Source organism: Phyllobates terribilis, unplaced genomic scaffold (genome assembly GCF_046119375.1).
Source record: "Phyllobates terribilis strain yellow unplaced genomic scaffold, ASM4611937v1 Scaffold_4__5_contigs__length_816908805, whole genome shotgun sequence".
NCBI classification, from domain to species: domain Eukaryota; kingdom Metazoa; phylum Chordata; class Amphibia; order Anura; family Dendrobatidae; genus Phyllobates; species Phyllobates terribilis.
The window spans coordinates 358,470,644-358,497,327 of record NW_027362764.1 but is presented as its reverse complement, the minus strand read 5'-3'; the positions used below and the strand labels follow the sequence as shown (position 1 = coordinate 358,497,327).

General features: G+C 42.8%; 1 long non-coding RNA gene and 2 pseudogenes across 1 annotated transcript; 2 read left to right on the top strand and 1 right to left on the bottom strand.

Annotated features, from left to right (window-relative positions):
• Positions 1–189: 189 nt before the first annotated feature.
• On the bottom strand, positions 190–25,931 carry LOC141265396 (uncharacterized). Its single transcript, XR_012320087.1, has 5 exons — positions 25,585–25,931; positions 18,758–18,803; positions 15,124–15,206; positions 2,598–2,720; positions 190–233 (listed from the first exon to the last, which is right to left on the bottom strand). It is a non-coding gene; the product is annotated as an uncharacterized lncRNA (long non-coding RNA).
• On the top strand, positions 1,139–1,319 carry LOC141266277 (U2 spliceosomal RNA; annotated as a pseudogene).
• On the top strand, positions 24,225–24,398 carry LOC141266279 (U2 spliceosomal RNA; annotated as a pseudogene).
• Positions 25,932–26,684: the final 753 nt, after the last annotated feature.

Below are 26,684 nucleotides of genomic sequence, written 5' to 3'. Positions count from 1 at the left end.
TAGAAATATTTTATTGTTTAAAAGGACCGTGTTATTTGTTAATGATTGTATTAAACTTAGTTTTAGTTATTTATTTATCTATTATTGAAAAGATGTAGGTATGGAAGAAGCAGAAAAAATCTGGAGGCAGAAGGAGTGGAATAATATTTTGGATTAATAGTTTGTATTAATATAAATGTTTCTACTTACCTTTGTGTTTCACGGTGATGATTTCTTGGATTTAGTTTTAATTTCTGTGGAACATGAAATACATAAATCATTTAATTTCGAAATCTGAGTGAAAAAAAAAAAATCTTTCGAAAAGGCGGCTTTGAATGTCGGCCGCACTAGTAGATTGATACATTATGCACACTGGGGTTTAGGCACTTGTTAGTACGCCAGGTGGCTAATATAGTCATCTGGTGGAAAGCATGGCCCCCCAGGATCGAAGCCATTGGGCCGGGGAAGATCAAAAGCCTGAAGTGTGAAGTGCCCCAGGAGTGGTGACCCTGGGGTGCCTTAACTCACTGGGATTGGGAACCCCACTTGAGTTTATGGCACTAGCACTTCAATATTTCCTTCTTTGCACACACCCTTATTCCGGGCCTTCTTGCCTTAGGATGGGGAATTTTTCAATTCCAGGTCGAAGGTCCGGGCAGTATTATACTGTGAAACCTTCACTATTTATTTAATTTCTTTGTCACTGTGTGTCCACTTATTCACGTGTGTCACGTCCTACTAGGATTTTGTTGGGATGCGGTTCCCTTACGGGTTCCTCTCTTGGCAGGTGTAGGGGGGGGAGTGTGTGACCATTAGGTTCTGCTCCCCCCTGAACTCCCCTGGCTCTCCTTTTTTGGGAGGAGAGGATTGCTGGCTTCCCTCTTCCGGGAGGGGAGCACAGTCTTTGGATCCCAGTGCCTTGCTCAGGTGAGAACTCGGGCAGGTGCTGGGGGAAAGATTGGGTCGCCTCTGGCTTTGGTTGGAGGTGGCTATTTGTCCCTGTTCCTCGTTGTGACCTTCTGGCTCGGAGGGACGGGGAATGGTTTGGGGGACCCTTCTCCTTTTGGAGAGGGTTTCAAAAAGACCAGCATCCTAGTGCACTTTTTTGTGTGGCACTTGTCACTTTTTTAAGTGCACTCGGGTTTTGTGCATGAATTCGAGCTTTCAATAAAAAAAAAAAAAAAAAAACTGTTCTTATCAGTTTAATATCTGAAACGTCCCCTATCTGGGGACCATATATTAAATGGATTTTTAGAACAGGGAGATGGAAAAAGAGCTTGCTCTGTCCACTCCACGCATTGACCTGGTATTGCAGTACCTCCAGGACCGGTGCACCCCCTTCCTAATGCAGTTTCCGAAATCAGAAAGAATTCAATTCAATGCATTTTGTTGATTTTGCTTGTTTGTCTGTTTCTCGGGGGCATTTTTTGGCTTTGCTTTTTTTCCCCTCATTTGATTTTTCACGTTAAAAGTTGCAGAAGCCAGATGACAAACTAGTTTCGGTTGAACTTGTGCAACTCTGTTACATTTACTACATGTGCATTGCTTCTACCAATGTAATGTATTGTATTGTGTTATATTGCACTGCATTGTATTGTAATGCAATGCTATCTATCTATCTATCTAGCTAGCTAGCTATCCCCTCTTTAGTTCCTTTTGAACAAACAGTCAGATTAGACAAGGATTTTGGAGTTTTTACCTAACTACAGGTGGTGAGATAAGCTGCACAATATAGTTGTCCTTTTGGTATATTGCTGCACACACACCATCTATTTAGCAAATGCCCTTGTTATCAACTGCAGCCGTTTGAACTCACCTGAGCCAACAGGTAGGTGTTACTGATTACCCTGTGCTTAAAATTACTTTTTTGGCTTGCTACAATGTCTTTTCTGAAATGTTGTCTCCCTCTGGTGGAGCATTGACTTCTTTAATTTCATGCCTGCGGAATATAAAAACTATCCAAAAAAGTTTGGTCTATGGAGTTCTTTTAAAGTGCTCCCTATGGCTGTCTATGTGAGCTTCCTATTGGTGTTCAGTCAGCCAGGTGTCCTGCCTGCAGTAGATGGAGTGTGGCAATGGAACATTGCGTATGTCACAATGTGCTCTGACCCTTATCTGGCTGCGAACAGCAGCCATGTTCAGTCTGCTGAACAACCAGCAGCAGCAGGTAAGTAATCAGCAACACTCATGCTAAGGGTAGACAGCTGCTCGTTTTTTTTCCTTAATTGGTTCTCCTCCCTCCCCCTGGTGTTGAGGCACGTGGGAACAGCAGGGGGTGAGGGTGGTGTGTTAAAATAGGTGGAGTTATGCAGATCTAAAACGCGTGGATTGTAGCAGCAACAAGCTGAAAAGTGGAGGCATGTAAGGGAGCTAGAGGTTGACAACATGTCTTCTTAACGGGAGTCCTGGTGCCCACCTCCACAAATGGAGTTTTCATGATCCAAGGGTGCCACACTAGTGCAAAACCAATTCGGGTTATCGCTTCTCGGCCTTTTGGCTCGATCTGTAGTGGATCCTGTCATTGGGCTAAAGGTGACCTGTGTGGAGGTTGCTGCTCTCGGCCTTTTGGGTTTACCCAATTGCTGCTATTGGGGGTGGTGGACTAAAGCTGGGAATACCCTTTTCTCGCTTGTGGACGTTCTTTTCTTTGTAGAGTGGTGGACGGTCAGAGAGAAGGTCGGAATCCAAAGACGTTTGGCGATCCTAGGAGGTGGTTTTCTTCATGTTTTTCCTTGTGTTATCTGTGGAAGAAGGAAAGAAGAGAATATGGAGTCCAGGAGGAATACTGGAGGTAGGAGGAATGATCGAGGGGAAAATCCCAATGACTATTTTCATGAGGAATACCCACTTAAGGACACAATTAGGCTTGTGGTGTCTCCTGGTTATTAGCAAGAGAAGGATGCGACTTTTGTCTATGAGAAAATTTGCAGCTTTTTGAAAATTGAAAAAGACGAATATTATTGTTTTCAAAGTTTATTTTCAAGGGGCTTCCATGACGTTACTTTAACCCCTTTAAAGCCCATGACGTACTAATACGCATCTGAGCCCTGGGCTTTAAGAGTCTGACCCATATTAGTACATCATGGCGATCGCGCGCGCACACAGGCTGTGCGGGCGCGATCGCCCCCGGGTGTCAGCTGATTGTCACAGCTGACACCTGATACTTGTACCTGTGCAGCAGTGACAGCCTGCATGGCACAGGGATGGTGCTCCATCCCTATGCTATGCAGGCGATCAGAATAAAAAAAGTGAAAGTCCCATAGTGGGACAAAGTGTACAAATAAAAAAAACTTTCAGAAAGTGAAAAAAAAAATAAAAAAAAATTTGTAAAAATATAAAAAAAAAATAATCCACCAAAAATAAATATATAATGTACCCATCAGTAAATATTATTATGAAAAAAAAAACAACAAACAATAAAAGTACACATATTTGGCATCGCCGCGTTCGGAACGACCTGACCTATAAAACTTTCCCACTAGTTAACCCCTTCAGTGAACACTGTAAAAAATAAAAATAAAAAATGAAGCAAAAAACAATGCTATATCATCATACCGCCAAATAAAAAAATGGAATAACACACGATCAAAAAGACGGATGTAAATAAAAATAGTACCGCTGAAAACGGCATCTCGTCCCGCAAAAAACAAGCCATACAGCTCCATCAGCCGAAAAATAAAAAAGTTATAGCTCTCAGAATAAAGCGATGCAAAAAAATATTTTTTTCTATAAAATAGGTTTTATTGTGTAAAAGCGCCAAGACTAAAGCTGCCTTATCAATTTTACCACACGCGGAGCAGAATAAATAAAAAAAAAAAAAAAAATTCCTGAATTGTTGGTTTTTGTTTATTCTGCCTCCCAAAAATCAGAATAGAAAGCGATCAAAAAATGTCACGTGCCCGAAAATGGTACCAATAAAAACGTCAACTTGTCCCGCAAAAAACAAGCCATCACATGACTCTGTCGGCCAAAATATGGAAAAATTATAGCTCTCAAAATATGGCGATGCAAAAACTAAATTTTACAAAATGTGTCTTTTAGTGTGACAACTGTCAATCATAAGAACCCGATATGATTCTGGTATCGCTGCAATTGCACCGACCCGAAGAATAAAGTAGTCTAATCACTTATACCGCACTAGGAACGGCGTAAAAAATAAAAGCTAGGGTAGGGCTGGGGTTGGGGTTGGTGTTAGGGTTAGGGTTGGGCTTACGGTTGGGGTTAGAGTTTTTTTTTTTCAAAAGTAGAAAAAAAAAAAACGATGACGATATGGCGACTAGTGTTGAGAGCAAGTGCTCGCTACTTGAGTTTGCATCGGGTGCTCGGGTATGCACTGAGTATCGCGGGTGCTCAAGTGACATGCTCGAGTCTCTCCCCCATATGCCTCGCGGCCAAAAGACATAGTTACTTACCGGTAACGGGATTTCTCGGAACCCATGACGGCACCACGGAGAGAGGGGATCCGCCCTTCAAGGACAGGAAACCTACAGATAAAAAGGGCGGCACCTGTTTCCCGCATCAGTTGTTTACAGAACACAGAGAGGACCCCCAGGTTAGTAACACAAATTTTAACATTTTTAAAAGGAGCTTGCCAGACACACCCTGTGACTAAACATAATAAATAAATGTGCACACCCATGTGTGAAGGGAGGGAATGTACGGGTGCCGTCATGGGTTCCGAGAAATCCCGTTACCGGTAAGTAACTACGTCTTTCTCTTTCCCCATGACGGCACCACGGAGAGATTTACAGAGAAGTGTCGTTTAGGGAGGGACCACCGCTTCCAGAACCCTTCTGCCAAAGGTAAGGTCCGAAGAAGAGGTTAGATCCAGCCGGTAGTGCTTAAAGAATGTAGAAGAGGAAGACCAGGATGCAGCTCTACATATCTGCTCGATTGAAGCCCCAGCTTTCTCCGCCCAGGAGGCTGCCACTGCCCTAGTCGAGTGAGCTTTTAAATCCTCTGGGGCAGTTTCCCCGCTAGAGGGGTATGTCAGAGAGATGGCGTCCCTTATCCACCTTGCCAGAGTGCTCTTGGAAGCTTTCCATCCCTTCCGAGGTCCCTGGAAGCACACAAAGAGAGACCTATCCTTCCTACACTCCCATGTGGCCTCTAAGTAAGGGATAATGCACCTTCTGACCTGACATCTAAGGTATGTAGGACTTCTTCCCTCTTGTTTTTTGGGTTTGAGCAAAAGGAAGGGAGGGTGACCTCCTGCGACCTGTGGAAGAGTGATCGCACCTTAGGATGGTATGCTGGGTCAGTCCTAAGTGTCACCCTGTCCTCTAGAATTTGCGTAAAGGGGGGTCCTGCTGATAAGGCTTGTATGTCGCTAACCCTACGTACTGATGTGAGGGCTACTAGAAGGGACGTCTTAAGAGATAGAATTTTAAGGGATGCATTCGCTAGAGGTTTAAAGGCACGCTTGGTCAGGGCTGTAAGAACTAAATTTAAGTCCCAAGGAGGAGTATTCCGGGAGGAGATGGGCCTGGACCTCTGAGATGCCTTGATTGTTATGATCTGCTACAGGGACTAAGGAAAGACAGGAGATCTGTCCCTACAATAGAACTAAACTAGATCCCTACGATGTAACGGGGAACCTGATCCTGCGATCAGACCCGCTAAAGTCCTCGGCTAGTCTGTACGAAGACCTATAGATGTGAGGGAGGGATCCCTACAAGAACTAGGGACTGGGATAAGTTGGACACCTCCTAGCAGAAATAGTAGCAGTCAAAGACAAACACACAACAAAAAGCATAGAGGTCAGAAGACCAAGCAAAACTAACAGAGAACGGCAACAGAGCACCAAGCTAGCTCAAGAGTAGTAAATACAATGAAGTCCAGCAAGGCCAGGAGGGCGGAGCCGGATTAAATAGGCAAAAATGGTCATGTGACCAGCAAACTAAAAAAAACCTAACAGGAGAGTTCTAACAGTACCCCTTCTTCTAAGAGGATCCTCCGGATCCCCTAGGCCCAGGCTTACCAGGAAACCTCCTGTGAAACGCTGTGACAAGTCTGGAAGCAGAAACATCATCCGCCCTCACCCATGAGTTATCCTCAGGTCCGAAACCCTTCCAAGCGACGAGATACTGCAAACTCCCTCTATACTGTCTAGAATTTAGGATGCGGGAAATTTCATATTCCCCGTCCTCCACCACCGGAGGAACAGTGGCAGAGGCGTCACCATCCGACACATCAGCTTTTTTCAACAGAGAAACATGAAACACCGGGTTAATCTTCCAGGACGTAGGAACCTCCAACCTAACAGCAGATTGGTTAACTATCTGAAGTACCTTAAAGGGCCCTACGAACTTGGGATCCAATTTTTTAGAAGGAATCCTCAATCTCAGATTCTTAGAGGACAACCAAACCATGTCACCAACTGCAAACAAAACCTCTTGCCGTTTCCTATCAAAGTACCTCTTAGATTTTTTGTTACCCTCCTGAAGATTACCACGCACATCCGTCCAAACTCTCTCCAAATCACCGGAAAAACTCTCCTCCTCAGGCACAGCCGAAACCAATTTGGAGAATGACCCAAAAGACGGATGTCTCCCAGAACAACAAAAAAAAAGGCGAACACCCAGCAGAAGAGGATGTATGGTTGTTAAGAGCAAATTCAGCAAGTGGCAGAAACTCAGACCACCCCTCTTGATTGTCTGCCACAAAACAACGCAAGAACTGCTCAACATCCTGGTTCTTCCTTTCTGTCTGGCCATTAGACTCAGGATGATATCCGGATAAAAACGACAAATGAACTCCCAACCTGTCACAAAAGGCACGCCAAAAACGAGCCACGAACTGAGGTCCCCTATCAGAAACAATGTCAGTAGGAACACCATGTAGTCTGACAATTTCCTTGACAAAGGCCTTAGCGAGTGTCTTAGCGCAAGGCAGTTTGATGAAGGGAACCAAGTGACACATCTTGCTAAAACGGTCCACGACCACCCAGATGACCGTGAAACCTTCAGAGGGGAAAAGGTCAGTAATAAAGTCCATAGCCAGATGTGTCCAAGGTGCACTAGGAACCTCCAGAGGGCAAAGCAACCCCGCAGCAGGAGCATGCGAAGACTTGGATCTAGCACACACAGTACATTGGCGCACCCACTTAATGACTTCCTTCTGCCATCCAGACCACCAAAAACTGCGATCCACAAGTCTCTTGGTCTCAGAAATTCCTGGATGACCTGCCAACCGAGACTCATGACACTCAACAAACAAATCTCTCCTAAAGGTCCTAGGCACAAACAACCTCCCATGGGGAGTGTTAGATGGGGCATTCTCCTGTGCTTTAAGAATCTCATCCTCCAAAACGGAGTCCAAAGCAGCAATCACAACACCTTCTTGTAAAATGCTCTCCTCTTCCTCCTCAACACCGACCATGGGAGAAAAGCTGCGAGACAAAGCATCCGCTTTAACATTCTTGGTACCCGGGATGTAAGTAACGGAAAAATTAAACCGCGAGAAAAAAAGTGCCCACCTAGCCTGACGGGCATTCAAGCGCTTGGCAGCATCAAGATAGATCAGATTTTTATGATCAGTGAAAACCTGAATGGGAAATTCAGCACCTTCCAAGAGGTGACGCCAGTGTTCAAATGCGAGTTTAATCGCCAGCAATTCCCGATTACCAATATCGTAATTAAGTTCAGTCTCAGAAAAAATTTTTGGAAAAAAGGCACAGGGATGTACTCCATCCTTGTTTTCCTGAGACAACACCGCACCGACCCCCACCGAAGAAGCATCAACCTCAACCAAAAACGGGTTAGTCACATCAGGCTGCATAAGGATGGGAGCAGAGGTGAACCTCTCCTTTAGAAACACAAAAGCTTCAATGGCCTCAGAAGTCCACTGAACCGCATTAGCACCTTTCCTGGTGAGATCGGTCAGCGGTTTGACAATAATAGAAACATTTTTTATGAATTTTCTGTAATAATTGGCGAAACCCAAAAACCTCTGTATCGATTTCAAACCAATAGGCCTAGGCCATTCCTGCACAGCTTGAACTTTAACCGGGTCCATCTCAAAACCTTCACTGGAGATAATGTAGCCCAAAAAACTAATTCTCTGTACAGCGAACTCAAATTTCTCCAGCTTAGCAAAAAGCGAATTGTCCATTAATAACTGTAATACCTCACGTACGCTCCGCCAATGAGACTCCAGATCAGGCGAATAAATCAGAATGTCATCCAAATACACAACCACATTTTTGCCGATCAAAGGTCTAAGGATGTCATTAATAAGATTCTGAAAAAATGTTGGAGCATTGGTAAGACCAAAAGGCATCACCAGATTCTCAAAATGACCCACAGGAGTGTTAAAAGCAGTCTTCCATTCATCACCCTCCTTCATGCGCAACAAATTGTATGCCCCCCGGAGATCAATTTTAGAGAACCACTTGGCCCCCACTAACTGGTTAAATAAATCAGGAATCAATGGCAGTGGGTAAGGATTGCGTACAGTAATTTTATTAATCTCACGAAAGTCCAGACAAGGACGTAAACCGCCATCTTTTTTTTTTACAAAAAAAAATCCAACAGCCACAGGAGACTTGGAAGGCCTAATGTGACCGGCGGCCAAGCTTGTCTGTATGTATTCCTCCAAAGCCTTTCTCTCAGGAATAGTAAGATTAAATAAACGACTTTTAGGAAGAGTCGCTCCAGGGACAAATTCAATGGTACAATCATAGTCTCTATGGGGAGGCAAAATTTGTGACTCCTCCTCAGAAAAAACTCTCCAAAAATCCTGAATAGGTACAGGTAATTCCCCTTTTTCCACCGCAGCAATACGTCCGTTACAACACTTGTCATAACACTTAGGGCTCCAGGACTTAATTTCATTGGTAGACCAATCCAGTACAGGATTGTGCAATTTTAACCAGGGTAACCCCAATATTACTGGAGAAGGCAAATTATCCAATACCACCAAATCCAAATTCTCTTGATGAATACCATTAATAGTGAGGGGAAATTCACAGACCATATGAGTAACACTCTTCAAGGGAGAGCCATCAACAGAAACCACAGCAATAGGGGATGACAAAGTTTTAGGTTCTAATCTAAGTTTTTCCAAGAATCCCCCATCAATCACATTCAGAGTAGAACCACAATCCACAAATACCCGAAACTCAATTAATTCATCCTGAGCAGTGGTAGTGGCAGATAGGAATACTCCCTTAGAATTTAAACAGGCAATACGTGCATGACTGACCTTTTTTTTTTCTTTCTTCATACGAAGCACACAGTTCTTAATAAAATGGCCAGAATTTCTGCAATAGAAGCACAAGCCTTCAGAAAGCCTGCGGTCTTTTTCCTGAGAGCGGGGTGCCATCGCCCCAATCTCCATCGGCTCTCCATTGTCAGCACAGACCCTCTCAGGACTCGGAGCTGACATAGCAGAGGATTTGCTCTCATTAACCCTTGCACGCAGTCTCCTGTCCACCCGTATAGCTAATTGCATTGCCTCCTGCAAGTTTCCAGGTGTGGGATAAGCAGTCAATAAATCCTTAACCCTTTCACCTAGCCCTGCAAGAAACAAGCTTTTCAAAGCTGAATCGTTCCACCCCACCTGGGCAGACCACCGACGGAAGTGAGAACAATATTTCCACATTACCTGATCCCTGCCTCAAACGTCTCAATTCAGACTCAGCAGATGAGACACGATCAGGATCATCGTACAATAAACCCAAAGCAGAGAAAAAACTATCCACTGATCTAAAGCACGGATCACTAGGTTGGAGAGAGAAGGCCCATCCCTGAGGATCTTTGCGCAAAAGTGACATTATGAACCCTATGCGCTGTGATTCATCACCAGAGGATCCGGGTCTCAAACGAAAATACAATAAACAAGCATTTTTAAAAGAAAAAAAATCTTGTTGTTCGCCAAAAAATAAATCTGGCAGACGTACCTTTGGTTCCACAAAATGTGCTCCAGAACAGCTACTCACGTGTTGTTGGAGCTTGGCCACCTCCAGAGAGAGTCCCTGCAAGCGTTGAGCCAAATCTTGAACCGAGACCATGATGGAAAACTGGAGGTCTTTCCTTAGAGAAAATTTTTTTTTTTTCTTTTAGGGCTGGACTTACTGTTATGATCTGCTACAGGGACTAAGGAAAGACAGGAGATCTGTCCCTACAATAGAACTAAACTAGATCCCTACGATGTAACGGGGAACCTGACCCTGCGATCAGACCCGCTAAAGTCCTCGGCTAGTCTGTACGAAGACCTATAGATGTGAGGGAGGGATCCCTACAAGAACTAGGGACTGGGATAAGTTGGACACCTCCTAGCAGAAATAGTAGCAGTCAAAGACAAACACACAACAAAAAGCATAGAGGTCAGAAGACCAAGCAAAACTAACAGAGAACGGCAACAGAGCACCAAGCTAGCTCAAGAGTAGTAAATACAATGAAGTCCAGCAAGGCCAGGAGGGCGAGCCGGATTAAATAGGCAAAAATGGTCATGTGACCAGCAAACTAAAAAAAACCTAACAGGAGAGTTCTAACATTGATGAATCTGGAGATCCACCTATTCCTGGCCAGGTCGCAGTTATATAGGGCTCCCAGTGCCGCAACCTGAACCTTTAGAGTGCTTGTGGCCAACCCCCGCTCCAACCCCTTTTGAAGGAACTCTAAGATGGAAGTAATGGGGGCCTCCCCTAATACTTTCGAACCCATGAATGAGAGGAACTTTTTCCAGGTTTTACCATAGAGTCTGGTGGTTACGGGTTTCCTACTCTGCAGTAGGGTGGAGATTAAATTGGGGGAAAAACCTCTATCTCTTAAGAGCGCCCTCTCAAAATCCAGGCTGTCAGGTGCAGGTTTGCTACCTGAGGGTGAAGGATCGGTCCCCGAGAGAGGAGATCCGGAATTTTCGGAAGGACCCAGGGGTTGGAGGTGGACATTATCCTCAGCCAGGAAAACCAAGGCCTCCTTGGCCAGAAGGGGGCGATCAGAATTATGTTTGCCTTGTCTTCCCTGACTTTCCTCAGAACCGCCGGAATAAGAGCAATCGGGGGAAAGGCATAAGCTAGCTGGTGGTTCCATGGAATTAAGAAGGCATCTAATGCCGCTGGGTTCCCCTTGGGGTTGATTGAACAGAATATGTCCACTTTTTTGTTTTGCCAGTTGGCGGATAGGTCTATGGAGGGGTTCCTCCAAGCCTTCGTGATTTGGTTGAACACCAGCTGATTCAGCTCCCACTCGCCCTGTCTCAACTGGGTCCTGCTCAGGAAGTCTGCCGTGATATTTTCTGCCACTTTTATGTGGAGTGCCGATAGGGACTCTAGATTGTTCTCTGCTACCTGGATGATGGATTTTGACACTTGTAGAAGAGAATGGGACCGAGTCCCCCCCCTGGCGAGTTAAGTATGCCACCACTACCTTCTTGTTCAAAAAAACTCTTACATGGTGTCCCTGTAGAGTGTTTAAGAATTCTAAGAGGGCAAATTTTACTGCCAGAAGTTCCCTCATGTTGGAAGATACCCCTTCCGAATCCTCTGACCAGATTCCCTGAGCTATCTGGTCGTTTAGATGAGCCCCCCATCCCCTGGGGCTTGCATCTGTCATTAGAAGCTGTGACACTGATATTGTCCATGGAACGCCTCTGACTAAATTGTCCCCCTCTGTCCACCATGTTAGGGAAAGCAAGGTTTTTGATGATAAAGTTAGCCGACCTTCTAAGTGCCCTTTTAGCGACCTTTCTGCCCCCAAGATTTCCCATTGTAAGAACCTGGTGTGCAACTGAGCCCAGCGGACCCCCGGGATGCAGGCAGTCATGGAACCTAGAAGGGACATTGCTCCCCGCAGTGTCATACAGGGATGATTCTTTACATGGGATACTCGGGCCATCATACTCTGGATTTTCCCTGCCAGGAGACGGCATTCCTGATTCCTCGAATCTAATAGGATACCTAAGTACTCTTGCACTTGATCCGGCTCCAACCTGGACTTTTTTAGATTCAGAAGCCAGCCTAAATTCGTCAAGGAACCCATGACTCTTGCTAGATGGTCCTTGCAATGGTTGAACGAGTTGCCTATTATTAGCAGATCATCCAGGTACAGGATTATTAGGATGTTTTGCTCCCTCAGATGGGCCATTACCTCTGCCACTATTTTTGTGAAGACCCTTGGGGCTATCGCTAAGCCAAAAGGAAGAGCCGTATATTGGTAGTGTTTGATTATGCCTTTCAGCGGTATCGCTACTCTCAGGAATTTCTGGTAGTCTCTGTGTATGGGGACATGATAATAGGCATCCTTCAGATCCAGGACAGCCATAAAACAGTCTGGGAACAACAATTTCACTGACGTTTTTATTGATTCCATCTTGAACGATTGTACCTTTAGAAATTTGTTCAATTTTTTAGGTTTACGAAAGTCCTGAACGTCCCGTCTGGTTTTTTTTTCTGAGGAACAAAGGGGAGTAGAATCCTTCGCCTTCCTCCTGAGCGGGGACTTCCTGAAGGACTGCTTTCTCTATTAGGCCTAGAACCTCCTGTTCTAGAGCTAGTTGTTCTACCCCTGAAGACCTCACAGGGGTTATGACGAAATTTCGACGGGGAATGGAGTGGAACTGGAATCTTAGTCCTGATTTTATCAGGTCTAAAATCCAAACACTGTTTGATATTTTCTCCCAGGCTGGGAGGAAATGGAGAAGTCTCCCCCCCACCTGGGGCTGCCTCTCATTGGGCGGGTTTCCTGTTATCACTGGGGGCCCTGTTAAACATAAACCCTTTGGCCTTTTTTTGTCTCCTATCCTCCCACCTGTCCTGGTCTTTGGGGGGTTTCCTACGCATAAATTTCCTGCTCCGAAAGGACTTCCTGAATGAAGAACCGGAGAGGACCGGGAAGCGTTTCTTGTTATCCCCAGCTTTGTCAACGATATCGTCCAGGGTAGATCCGAATAGGAACTCCCCCTCACAAGGAATGGAGCAAAGCCTAGATTTTCCACTATTTAGGCACATCATGGGCTCTCCAAACGCGACATGGCGTCCGCTCTCGATTCCAGCCGATTTTGCGTTCAAAAAGTCACACAGTGATCTTTCCCTTCTGAACTCTGTCGTGCGCACTGTATTTTCCCCACATATGGGGTATTGGCGTACTCAGGAGAAATTGCACAATAGTTTTTGGGGTCCATTTTCTCCTCTTACCCTTGTGAAAATAAAAAATTGGGGCTAAAACATCATTTTTGTGGAAAAAGTTTGATTTTTTTATTTTCACGGCTCCATGTTATAAACTTCTGTGAAGCACCTGGGGGTTCAAGGTGCTCACCACACATCTAGATAAGTTCCCTGAGGGGTCTAGTTTCCAAAATGGTGTCATTTGTTGGGGTTTTCCACTGTTTAGGCACATCAGGGGCTCCCCAAATGCAACATGGCATCCGCTAGTTATTCAAGCAAATTTTACATTCAAAAAGTCAAACGGCGCTCCTTCCCTTCGGAACCCTGCCGTGTGCCCAAACAGTGTTTTTTCCCCACATATGGGGTATCTGCGTGCCCAGGGGAAATTCCACAACAAATTTTGGGGTTCATTTTTTCCTGTTACCCCTGTGAAAATAAAAAAATTGGGCCTAAAGTAACATTTTTGTGAAAAAAGTTAAATGTTAATTTTTTTCTTCCACATTGCAAAAATTCCTGTGAAGCACCTGAAGGGTTAATAAAGTTCTTGAATGTGGTTTTGAGCACCTTGGGGGGTGCCGTTTTTAGAATGGTGTCACTTTTGGGTATTTTCAGTCATAAAGACCCCTCAAAGTGACTTCAAATATGATGTGGTCCCTAAAAAAATGGTTTTGTAAATTTTGTTGGAAAAATGAGAAATCGCTGGTAAAATTTTAACCCTTATAGCTCCCTAATAAAAAAAAAATGTTGGTTCCAAAATTGTGCTGATGTAAAGTAGACATGTGGGAAATGTTATTTATTAACTATTTTGTGTGACATATCTCTCTGATTTAAGGGCATAAAAATTCAAATTTTGAAAATTGCAAAATTTTCAAAATTTTGGCCAAATTTCCGTTTTTTTCACAAATAAACGCAAGTGATATCGAAGAAATTTTACCACAATCATGAAGTACAATATGTCACGAAAAAACAATCTCAGAATCAGGGGGATCTGTTGAAGCGTTCCAGAGTAATTACCTCATAAAGTGACAGTGGTCAGAATTGAAAAAATTAGCCTGGTCATTAACGTGCAGACCACCTTGGGTTGTAAAGGGGTCAATGAGAAGTTCCCAGTGTGAACGGGTATTTTCTCTTTATGAAAATAATAAGGAGAATGTGTTGTTCGAGGGGGTTAAAGTAATCCCCTCGTTTCAATTTTCATTGAGACTCTTGACATTCCATATGTTCAGCCCTTTCATCTCTGATCAGGAGGTCTTGTGTTTTCTTAGTGCTTACTGTGAGAAGGGGAGAGGAAAAACTCAATTTGGGGTATGGAATGGGAAAAGAACTTATTTGGTGGCTTTTCAGAAAAGACCCTGAGGAAGAGGGTGGTGTACTGATGCCCTCGCCGGTCGTTTTTATAAACCGTAGCCGTGGGTATTTATTTTTTTTGGGGATGCCTGAATATTGTAGAACATGTCGAATATATGGCCATAATGACAATGGTTGCAAAAAGTGTTCAAAATGTCCAGGAGCTGGACATCAGGAGGAAGATTGCCCTACAAAGAAGAATCAGAAGGGCGATGAAGAGATGGATACAGTGCCTGGAAGTCAGCAACAAGGAAATGTTGATGAGGAAATGGAAGGAACAAGGAATGAGGAGGAGGAGGAGAGGATGAAGAATGAAAGGAAGGAGAAAGAAAAGGTGGAAAAGGAGAAGAAGAAGGCGGAGAGGTACAAGAAAATGGAAGAGGAAGTAAAAAAGAAGGAGGAGAGGAGTCGGGTGGAGACTGAAGAGGAGGAGAGGAAGAGAGAAGAACAGAAAAGAGAAGAAAAGAAGAAAGAAGATCAGAAGAAAGAAGATCAGAAGAAAGAAGATCAGAAGAAAGAAGATCAGAAGATAGAAAAGCAGAAGAGAAAAGAACAGAAGAGAAAAGAACAGAAGAAAGAACAAAAAAAGGAAGAAGAGGTGAGGAGACATCCTGTGTTATTAGAATTGAGTAAAATGATACAGAAGATCCCACCGGCAACTAAAGTGGGAATCGTGCAGGAAACTTTACCTCTGGTGGAGCCTTTGCCTTCTGGGTCTCTGTCCGGTGGTCAGTCGTGTACTCAGGTCCAGATGGACTGTTCGGATAGAGTTCTGAAAAGAAGGGTAGAAGAAGTTGGAAAGGTGAATATACTAGGTGGAGGGAAAGTGAAAGCTATAGAAAAAGTGGATGTAGCAAAGGACATTGTGGTCTCCAGTTCAGATGAGCTGGAGATTCAAGAATTTTCTACTTCAGACGAGGGTGATGGGGCATGCCCTAAGAATAACAGACCAGGATGATTCAATTTGCTTCCCTGAATGTTCAGGAGTTAAATAATGAACACAAAAGAGTTGCTCTATATGATTTTTTAGGATTGGAAAATTTGGACTTTATTTTTTTAAAGGAATGTAACCTAAGAAAATCTGTTGATTATGATTTTTTTAAAGAACATTGGTGTGGAAAAGCTATTTTTTCAGGTGGGAATGAAAATAAGAGTGATGGTGTTGGTTTCTTATGTAGTCAACACTGGGACATAGTGGATTATGAGGAGATATACCCGGGTCGAATTCTAAAAGTGGAGATCAAAAAATCTAATCTGATAATTAAATGCTTCTGAGTCTATGCCCATCCTGTTAAATGCAGAAGGACAGAATTATTTGAAATTTTACAGATGTTTTTAACTGGGCCGGGACCGATAATTGTCAATGGAGATTTTATTTGTCATCTGAATAGCAAACAAGATAGCTCCGTTACGGTTTTAAATGGTATTATTTCCGTTAGTAACTTGCAAGATGCATAGGTTGCTTGTGGGAGAAACAAAGATGAAGAAGTAACATGGTCAAGCAATCGTGCTAGTTCTAGGATTGACTATTTTTTTTATATCTACCCATTTTAAATGTGACTCTTTTAAATCCGAATTAAGCTGCTTCTCTGATCATAAATTAATAAGATGTGTTTCTGGTTGTAATAATGTAGAAAATAGGAAATCCACGCATTGGAAACTAAACACTTCTCTGTTAGAGGACAAGGAAATAGTTTTAGAGTTTTGTACATTTTATAAAAAACTGAGGTTGAAGAGGAGGATTTTTAAAGATGTTCTTGAGTGGTGGGATTTTTTTTAAAAAGAAATTAAGTTATATTTTATTAAAGTGGGTAGAAGAATGGCCAGAGAGAAGAGAGAACAATATCGTCGGTTGTTGAATGCAAGGTTACAGTGTTTTTATACTTTCAGGAATAATGGAAATAATTTTGATAAAGAAATTGAGTGTGTTAAAAGTCAAATACAAAACAATTTACATGAGAAAGGGAAGGAGATTATTTTTAATGCCAGAGTGAGCGTTTTGGAAGAAGATGAGAAATGCTCCAAATTCTTCTTTAAAAAAATTGTTGGGAAAAAATACTTTATGGAAAATGTGGAAGGGGAAATTGTACTGGAAGGAAAGATTAAGAAGGTGGAGGAATTTTATAGTGATTTATTGTCTGAGAAAAAAAGTGATTTTTTTTGAGGGATCATTTTTTGAGTAATTTAAAGTACGCCTTTTCAGAGGAGGGGAAAGAGGTTTTAATTAGTGATTTTACGATTAATGAATTATGGGAAACAATCAAATCCTTTGCAAATTCTAAAACCCCGGGTATTGACGGTTTGCCTATAGAATTTTAGAAGTCTGTTTGGAGTTTTTTAAAGGAAGATTTTTTTTAGTCATTTTATCATGTAATGTTTTCATGTTGTACTCCAGGGTCATGGGTAGAAGGGTTGATAGTGTTACTTTTTAAAAAGGGGGAAAAGAGTCTTGTCAAGAATTGGAGACCTATAACTCTTCTTAATGCAGACTACAAAATTTATGCGAAAATACTTGCAAACCGTTTAAAAAAGGTAATATCTATGGTTATTGGAGGGGAGCAATCATGCGCAGTTCCTGGGAGAAAAATTACAGATTCACTTTTATTGGTAAGGGACGTGATATGGGATTTTAAAGATAGAGAACAAGAACTAGCATCGATCACATTAGATTTTGAAAAGGCATATGATAGAGTATCACATTGTTTTTTATTTGAAGTTTTAAAGAAAATTGGTTGCCTGGGAGATTTTATTAATCGTATTAAATGTTTGTATGATTTATCTTTTAGTAAAGTGTCTGTTAACGGGTTTTTATCTGGAAGTATTTAGATATCTTGTGGCGTTAAACAGGGCTGCCCTTTGTCTCCTATTTTATTCATATGTGCGATAGAACCTCTTTTAAGTGCTATTAGAAATGATAAGGTGGTGGATGGAGTGTTTCTACCGGAAAATAATAATGTACCTGTTAAGTTTGTGGCATATATGGACGACGTAACAGTATTTGTGAGGAGTATGAGAAGTTTTATCAGAGTTTTAAGGACGGCGGAATGGTTCAGTGGTGCTTCTGGTTTTAAGGTTAATTTTGAAAAATCAGGGGTTTTATCAATTGGTGGTTTTATAATTGATTGTTTTTTTAGGCTTTTAGTGGTTCCAGAGATAAAAATTTTAGGGGTATTCTTTTCATCAAATTGTGAGAATATTAAGAATTTGGAATCACTCTTGGAGCGTGTAAGAAAAAAGATCAGCCTGTGGAAGCTAAGATGCTTGTCGATGGAAGGGAAGATATTAGTGATAAGACATGTGCTTTTACCCTTGATTTTATATGTTGCCGTTGTTTTTATACCACCAAACTCAGTAATGAAGAAGATTATTAAGGAGTGTTTTATTTTTTTCTGGGGCACAAAGATGGAGAGGGTTAGAAGGGAGGAGTTGTATAAGAAGAAAGAAGACGGAGAGAAGAACTTCCAAGATTTTAGAAGGTTTTTATATTGTATATTCTTTGTGTTTTAATGTTCTGGTTGGCAAAGAATCGAATCTACAAGCTATTCTAACATATAACTGCAGTATTTTTATAAGAAAATATAAATGGTGTGTGATGGACCTGAAGAAACCCCATAGATGGCTACCTGCAGAACATTATGTAATTTTGGAAAGAATAATGAAAGAGTTTAACTTGATGAGTGGGGGAAGTGAAATACTAACGAATCATAGGAAAATTTTAAGGTTTCTGGAGAATAGAAGTTATACATGTACGGTTGACCAATTCTCATCACAATTATCAAAATAAATTTGGCTACGGGTTAATGTGCCATTTTTTGCAAATGAGCAAAAGGATTTATTATGGAGTATCATAAAGAAGTGTCTTCCAACTAAAGATTTTCATCATAGGAGAGGGTTGGTGAGGAATTCTCAGTGTTCGAGGCATGGTTGTATAGAGGACGAGAAGTGTTTACATATTTTTTGGAATTGCGACTTAGCACAAAGGATTTGGAGGAAAATAAGTACTTTGGTTGGAGTTGTAAGTAGTCTTAGGTCTTTTGATTTTAACTTAATATTTTATGGAATTGGCATAAGAAATGTAGACTTTAAAGTTGTATGGCTAATTGCTTCTGTAGTTAAAATGGCTCTTTGGAAATGTAGAAATATTTCATTGTTTAAAAGGACCGTGTTATCTGTTAATGATTGTATTAAACTTAGTTTTAGTTATTTATCTATCTATTATTGGAAAGATATAGGTATGGAAGAAGCAGAAAAAATCTGGAGGCAGAAGGAGTGGAATAATATTTTGGATTAATAGTTTGTATTAATATAAATGTTTCTACTTACCTTTCTGTGTTTCACGGTGATGATTTCTTGGATTTAGTCTTAATTTCTGTGGAATATGAAAGACATAAATCATTTAATTTCGAAATCTGAGTGAAAAAAAAAAAAATCTTTCGAAAAGGCGGCTTTGGATGTCGGCCACCCTAGTAGATTGATACATTATGCACACTAGGGTTTAGGCACTTGTTAGTATGCCAGGTGGCTAATATAGTCATCTGGTGGAAAGCATGGCCCCCCAGGATCGACGCCATTGGGCCGGGGAAGATCAAAAGCCCAAAGTGTGAAGTGCCCCAGGAGTGGTGACCCTGGGGTGCCTTAACTCACTGGGATTAGGAACCCCACTTGAGCTTATGGCACTAGCACTTCAATATTTCTTTCTTTGCACACACCCTTATTCCGGGCCTTCTTGCCTTAGGATGGGGAATTTTTCAATTCCCGGTCGAAGGTCCAGCCAGTATTATACTGTGAAACCTTCACTATTTATTTAATTTCTTTGTCACTGTGTGTCCACTTATTCACGTGTGTCACGTCCTACTAGGATTTTGTTGGGATGCGGTTCCCTTACGGGTTCCTCTCTTGGCAGGTCTAGGGTGGGGCAGTGTGTGGCCATTAGGTTCCGCTCCTCCCTGAACTCCCCTGGCTCTCCTTTTTCGGGAGGAGAGCATTGTTGGCTTCCCTCTTCTGGGAGGGGAGCACAGTCTTTGGATCCCAGTGCCTTGCTCGTGTGAGAACTCGGGCAGGTGCTGGGGGTAAGATTGAGTCGCCTCTGGCTTCGGCTGGAGGTGGCTATTTGTCCCTGTTTCTCGCTGTGGCCTTCTGGCTTGGAGGGACGGGGAATGGTTTGGGGGACCCTTCTCCTTTTGGAGAGGGTTTCAAGAAGACCAGCATCCTAGTGCACTTTTTTTCTGTGGCACTTGTCACTTTTTTAAGTGGACTCGGGTTTTGTGCACGAATTCGAGCTTTCGATAAAAAAAAAAAAAAATCTGTTCTTATCAGTTTAACCCCTTAAGCCCCGCGGGTGGTTTGCACGTTAATGACCGGGCCAATTTTTACAATTCTGACCACTGTCACTTTATGAGGTAATTACTCTGGAACGCTTCAACGGATCCCCCTGATTCTGAGATTGTTTTTTCGTGACATATTGTACTTCATGATTGTGGAAAAATTTATTCGATATCACTTGCGTTTATTTGTGAAAAAAACGGAAATTTGGCGAAAATTTTGAAAATTTTGCGATTTTCAAAATTTGAATTTTTAAGCCCTAAAATCAGAGCGATATGTCACACAAAAGAGTTAATAAATAACATTTCCCACATGTCTACTTTACATCAGCACAATTTTGGAACCAAAATTTTTTTTTGTTAGGGAGCTATAAGGGTTAAAAGTTGACCAGCGATTTCTCATTTTTCCAACAAAATTTATAAAACCATTTTTTTAGGGACCACATCACATTTGAAGTCACTTTGAGAGGTCTTTATGACAGAAAATACCCAAAAGTGACACCATTCTAAAAACTGCACCCCTCAAGGTGCTCAAAACCACATTCAAGAACTTTATTAACCCTTCAGGTGCTTCACAGGAATTTTTTGAATGTGGAAGAAAAAAATGAACATTTAACTTTTTTCACAAAAATGTTACTTTAGACCCAATTATTTTTATTTTCACAGGGGTAACAAGAAAAAATGGACCCCAAAATTTGTTGTGCAATTTCCCCTGGGCACGCAAATACCCAATATTTGGGGAAGAAACACTGTTTGGGCGCACGGCAGGGCTCGGAAGGGAAGGAGCGCCATTTGACTTTTTGATTGTAAAATTTGCTTGAATAATTAGCGGACACCATGTTCTGTTTGGAGAGCCCCTGTGTGCCCAAACTTTGGAGCTCCCCCACAAGTGACCCCATTTTGGAAACTAGACCCCCCAAGGCACCTTTCTAGATGCATAGTAAGCACTTGGAACCCCCAGGTGCTTCACAAATTGATTCGTAAAAATGAAAAAGTGAAAAAAAAAACACTTTTTCATTTTTACGAATCAATTTGTGAAGCACCTAGGGGTTCCAAGTGCTCACTATGCATCTAGATAGGTGCCTTAGGGGGTCTAGTTTCCAAAATTGGGTCACTTGTGCGGGAGCTCCAATGTTTGGGCACACAGGGACTCTCTAAATGCAACATGGTATCCGCTAACAAATTGAATGGAAAATCGGCTCAAATTGTTAGCGGACACCACATTGCGTTTGGAGAGCCCCTCTGTGCCCAAACTTTGGAGCTCCCCCACAAGTGACCCCATTTTGGAAACTAGACCCCCCAAGGCACCTTTCTAGATGCATAGTGAGCACTTGGAACCCCCAGGTGCTTCACAAATTGATTCGTAAAAATGAAAAAGTGAAAAAAAAAACACTTTTTCATTTTTACGAATCAATTTGTGAAGCACCTAGGGGTTCCAAGTGCTCACTATGCATCTAGATAGGTGCCTTGGGGGGTCTAGTTTCCAAAATGGGGTCACTTGTGGGGGAGCTCCAATGTTTGGGCACACAGGGACTCTCTAAATGCAACATGGTATCCGCTAATAAATTGAATGGAAAATCGGCTCAAATTGTTAGCGGACACCACATTGCGTTTGGAGAGCCCCTCTGTGCCCAAACTTTGGAGCTCCCCCACAAGTGACCCCATTTTGGAAACTAGACCCCCCAAGGCACCTTTCTAGATTCATAGTGAGCACTTGGAACCCCCAGGTGCTTCACAAATTGATTCATAAAAATGAAAAAGTGTTTTTTTTTTCACTTTTTCATTATTACGAATCAATTTGTGAAGCACCTGGGGGTTCCAAGTGCTCACTATGCATCTAGATAGGTGCCATGGGGGGTCTAGTTTCCAAAATGGGGTCACTTGTGGGGGAGCTCCAAAGTTTGGGCACAGAGGGGCTGTCCAAACGCAATGTGGTGTCCGCTAACAATTTGAGCCGATTTTCCATTCAATTTGTTAGCGGATACCATGTTGCATTTAGAGAGTCCCTGTGTGCCCAAACATTGGAGCTCCCCCACAAGTGACCCCATTTTGGAAACTAGACCCCCCAAGGCACCTTTTTAGATGCATAGTGAGCACTTGGAACCCCAGGTGCTTCACAAATTGATTCATAAAAATGAAAAAGTGATTTTTTTTCACTTTTTCATTTTTACGAATCAATTTGTGAAGCACCTGGGGGTTCCAAGTGCTTACTATGCATCTAGATAGGTGCCTTGGGGGGTCTAGTTTCCAAAATGGGGTCACTTGTGGGGGAGCTCCAATGTTTGGGCACACAGGGGCTCTCCAAACGCAACATGGCGTCCGCTAACAATTTGAGCCTATTTTCCATTCAATTTGTTAGCGGACACCATGTCGCGTTTGGAGAGCCCGTGATGTGCCTAAACAGTGGAGCTCCCCCACAAGTGTCCCCATTTTGGAAACTATACCCCTCAAGGATTTTATTAAGGTGTATAGTGAACATTTTGAACCCAGAGGTACGGCACAGAATTTGTTTACATTAGGTCATCATATTGAATAAGTTGTCATTATTCTTGAGCGCAAGTGCTCGCTACTTGAGTTTGCATCGGGTACTCAGGTATGCACCATGTACAGCGTGTGCTTGAGTGACATGCTCGAGTCCCTGCTCCGCATGTTTCACGGTTATTAGACACCCAAAAAAAAACATGCGGGGATCGCTCGTGCATGGCAGGCAATCCCCGTAAAGTTTTTTGGCCGCGAAGCATATGGGGCAGAGACTCGAGCATGTCACTCAAATACCCACGATACTCAATGCATACCAGAGCACCCGATGCAAACTCAAGTAGCGAGCACTTGCTCTCAACACTAGTCACCATATCGTCATCTTTTTTTCTTACTTTTGAAAAAAATCCCAACCCCAGCCCTAGCCCTAGCACAACCCTAGCCCTAGCACAACCCTAGCCCCAGCACAACCCTAGCCCCAGCACAACCCTAGCCCCAGCACAACCCTAGCCCCAAACCCAGCCCTAACCCTAGCCCAATCCTAACCCAAGAGTTTATTTTTGACGCCGTTCCTTGTGCGGTATAAGTGATTAGACGACTTTATTCTTCGGGTCGGTGTGATTACAGCAATGCCAGAATCATATGGGGTTTTTATGACTGACAGCTGTCACACACTAAAAGACGCATTTTTTGTAAAATCTAGTTTTTGCATCGCCATATTTTGAGAGCTATAATTTTTCCAGATTTTGGCAGACAGTCATGTGACGGCTCGTTTTTTGCGGGATGACTTGACGTTGTTATTGGTGCCATTTTCAGGCACGTGACTTTTTTTATCGCTTTCTATTCCGATTTTTGGGAGGCAGAATAAACAAAAACCAACAATTCAGGAATTGTTTTTTTTTTTTTTTTTTTATTCTGTTCCGCGTGTGGTAAAATTGATGAGGTAGCTTTATTCTTCGGGTCAGTACGTTTACAGCGGTACCACATTTGTATAATTTTTCTATGTTTTGGCGCTTATACACAATAAAAGCTATTTTATAGAAAAAAATATTTTTTAGCATCGCTTTATTCTGAGAGCTGAAACTTTTTTATTTTTCGGCTGATGGAGCTGTATGGCGGCTTGTTTTTTGTGGGACGAGATGATGTTTTCAGCGGTATCATTTTTATTTATATGCGTCTTTTTGATCGCGTGTTATTCCACTTTTTGTTTGGCGGTATGGTGATAAAGCATTGTTTTTTGCTGCGTTTTTTTTTTTTTTTTTTTTTACCGTGTTCACTGAAGGGGTTAACTAGTGGGACAGTTTTATAGGTCAGGCTGTTCCGGACGCGGCGATACCAAATATGTGTACTTTTATTGTTTTTTTTTTATTTTTTTTATAATAATATTTATTGATGGGTACATTATATTTTTATTTTTGGTGTATTATTTTTTTTATTTTTTTATAATATTTTTGCACATTTTTTTTTTTTTTCCACTTTCAGACAGTTTGTACACCTTATTACTTTGTCCCACTCTGGGACTTTCACTTTTTTTTTTCTGATCGCCTGCATGGCATAGGAATGGAGCACCATCCCTATGCCATGCAGGCTGTCAGAAGTGCACAGTGTTAAGATTGCTTGGAGATGCACTGCGCATGTCCAAGCAATCTTCCTGCTCTCTGGTGACCCGGATGTTGTCATGACGACATCGGGTCGTCATGGCAACACCCGGGAAGCCGCTGCAGTCTGCGCTGGAAGCCAGAAGAGGAGGTGAGTATCGCCGATCACCTCCCCTTGCCCCCGCAATGCCGCGATCGATTTCGATCGACTTCGATCGCAGCATAGCGGGGGTTAATGTGCTGGGAGCGGTGCAGGACCGCTCCCTGCACATAGTACCGGGTGTCAGCTGTGACAATCAGCTGACACCCGGCGGCGATCACGCCCGCACAGCCTGTGTGCACGCGCGATCGCCATGACGTACTAATACGGGTCTGGCTCTTAAGTCCCAGGGCACAGACGCGTATTAGTACGTCAAATGTTATTAAGGGGTTAATATCTGATACGTCCCTATCTGGGGACCATATATTAAATGGATTTTTAGAACAGGGAGATGGAAAAAGAGCTTGCTCTGTCCACTCCACGCATTGACCTGGTATTGCAGTACCTCCAGGACAGGTGCACCCCCTTCCTAATGCAGTTTCCAAAATCAGAAAGAATTCAATTCAATGCATTTTGTTGATTTTGCTTGTTTGTCTTTTTCTCGGGGGCATTTTTTGGCTTTGCTTTTTTTCCCCTCATTTGATTTTTCAGGTTAAGGCTGTGTGCCCACGTAGCGTTTTTCAAGCATATATGCTGCGGAATTTCCGCAGCGTAAACGCTTGAAAAACGCATGTAGATCCGCACCCCATGGTCCCCAATGGCATTCCGCAATGTCAATGCCCATGCTGCGGATTTTTCCGCAGCATATATGCTGCAGTCAAAAATCCGCAGCATGTTCATTAATTTTGCGGAAGCGCAGCGGAATCAATGTGCGGATGGTACCCAAGTCTGGAGGAGAGGAGACTCTCATCCAGACCTGGGTACCAAAGAACCTGTAAAAAAAAGAAAAAATAAAGTTTATACTTATCTTATGATGTTTTCCCTCCGTCGCGCTGTTGTCTGAAGGACCTGCCACGTCATTGAGTCATGTGACCCACCACATGACTCAATGACGTCACCGCAGGTCCTGCACACAACAGCGTGAGCCGCTCAAGCCTCCGGACGGGGCAGAGAATGCATCGGAAGGTGAGTATAAAGTTTATTTTTTTATTTTTTACCATTCTGAACAAGTTGTCAAGCACTTTTCCAAGTGATGCTTGGAGAAGTGCTTGATAACCCGCATGCAGAAATGCATGCAAAGACGCCTCACAAACGCTTCTACCTGGCGGGAAAACCGCATGTAATATCCGCATGCGATTTTCCCGCCAGGGAGAAGCGTAAAAAATATGCTTCAGGTCCGCAACGTGGGCACATAGCCTAAAAGTTGCAGAAGCCAGATGACAAACTAGTTTCTCTTGAACTTGTGCAACTCTGTTACATTTACTCCATGTGCATTGCTTCTACCAATGTAATGTAATGTATTGTATTGTATTGTATTGCATTGCATTGCATTGTATTGTAATGCAATGCTATCTATCTATCTATCTAGCTAGCTATCCCGTCTTTAGTTCCTTTTGGACAAACAGACAGATTAGACAAGGATTTTGGAGTTTTTACCTAACTACAGGTGGTGAGATAAGCTGCACAATATAGTTGTCCTTTTGGTATATTGCAGCACACACACCATCTATTTAGCAAATGTCCTTGTTATCAACTGCAGCCGTTTGAACTCACCTGAGCCAACAGGTAGGTGTTACTGATTATCCTGCACTTTTTTTGGCTTGCTACAATGTCTTTTCTGAAATGTTGTCTCCCTCTGGTGGAGCATTGCCTTCTTTAATTTCATGCCTGCAGAATATAAAAACTATCCAAAAAAGTTTGGTCTATGGAGTTCTTTTAAAGTGCTGCCTATGACTGTCTGTGTGAGCTTCCTATTGGTGTTCAGCCAGCCAGGTGTCCTGCCTGCAGTAGATGGAGTGTGGCAATGGAACATTGCGCATGTCACAATGTGCTCTGACCCTTATCTGGCTGTGCACAGCAGCCATGTTCAGTCTGCTGAACAACCAGCAGCAGCAGCAACACTCATGCTAAGCGTAGACAGCTCCTCGTTTTTTTTCCTTAACTGGTTCTCCTCCCTCCCCCTGGTGTTGAGGCATGTGGGAACAGCAGGGTGTGAGGGTGGTGTGTTAAAATAGGTGGAGTTATGCAGATCTAAAACGTGTGGATTGTAGCAGCAACAAGCTGAAAAGTGGAGGCATGTAAGGGAGCTAGAGGTTGACAACATGTCTTCTTAACGGGAGTCCTGGTGCCCATCTCCACAAATGGAGTTTTCATGTTCCGAGGGTGCCACACTAGTGCAAAATCAATTCGAGTTATCGCTTCTCGGTCTTTTGGCTCGATCTGTAGTGGATCCTGTCATTGGGCTAAAGGTGACCTGTGTGGAGGTTGCTGTTCTCGGCCTTTTGTGTTTACCCAATTGCTGCTATTGGGGGTGGTAAACTAAAGCTGGGAATACCCTTTTCTCGCTTGTGGACGTTCTTTTCTTTGTAGAGTGGTGGACGGTTGGAGAGAAGGTCGGAATCCAAAGAGGTTTGGCGAACCTAGGAGGTGGTTTTCTTCATGATTTTCCTTGTGTTATCTGTGGAAGAAGGAAAGAAGAGAATATTGAGTCCAGGAGGAATACTGGAGATAGGAGGAATGATCGAGGGGAAAATCCCAATGACTATTTTCATGAGGAATACCCACTTAAGGACACAATTAGGTTTGTGGTGTCTCCTGGTTATAAGCAAGAGAAGGATGCGACTTTTGTCTATGAGAAAATTTGCAGCTTTTTG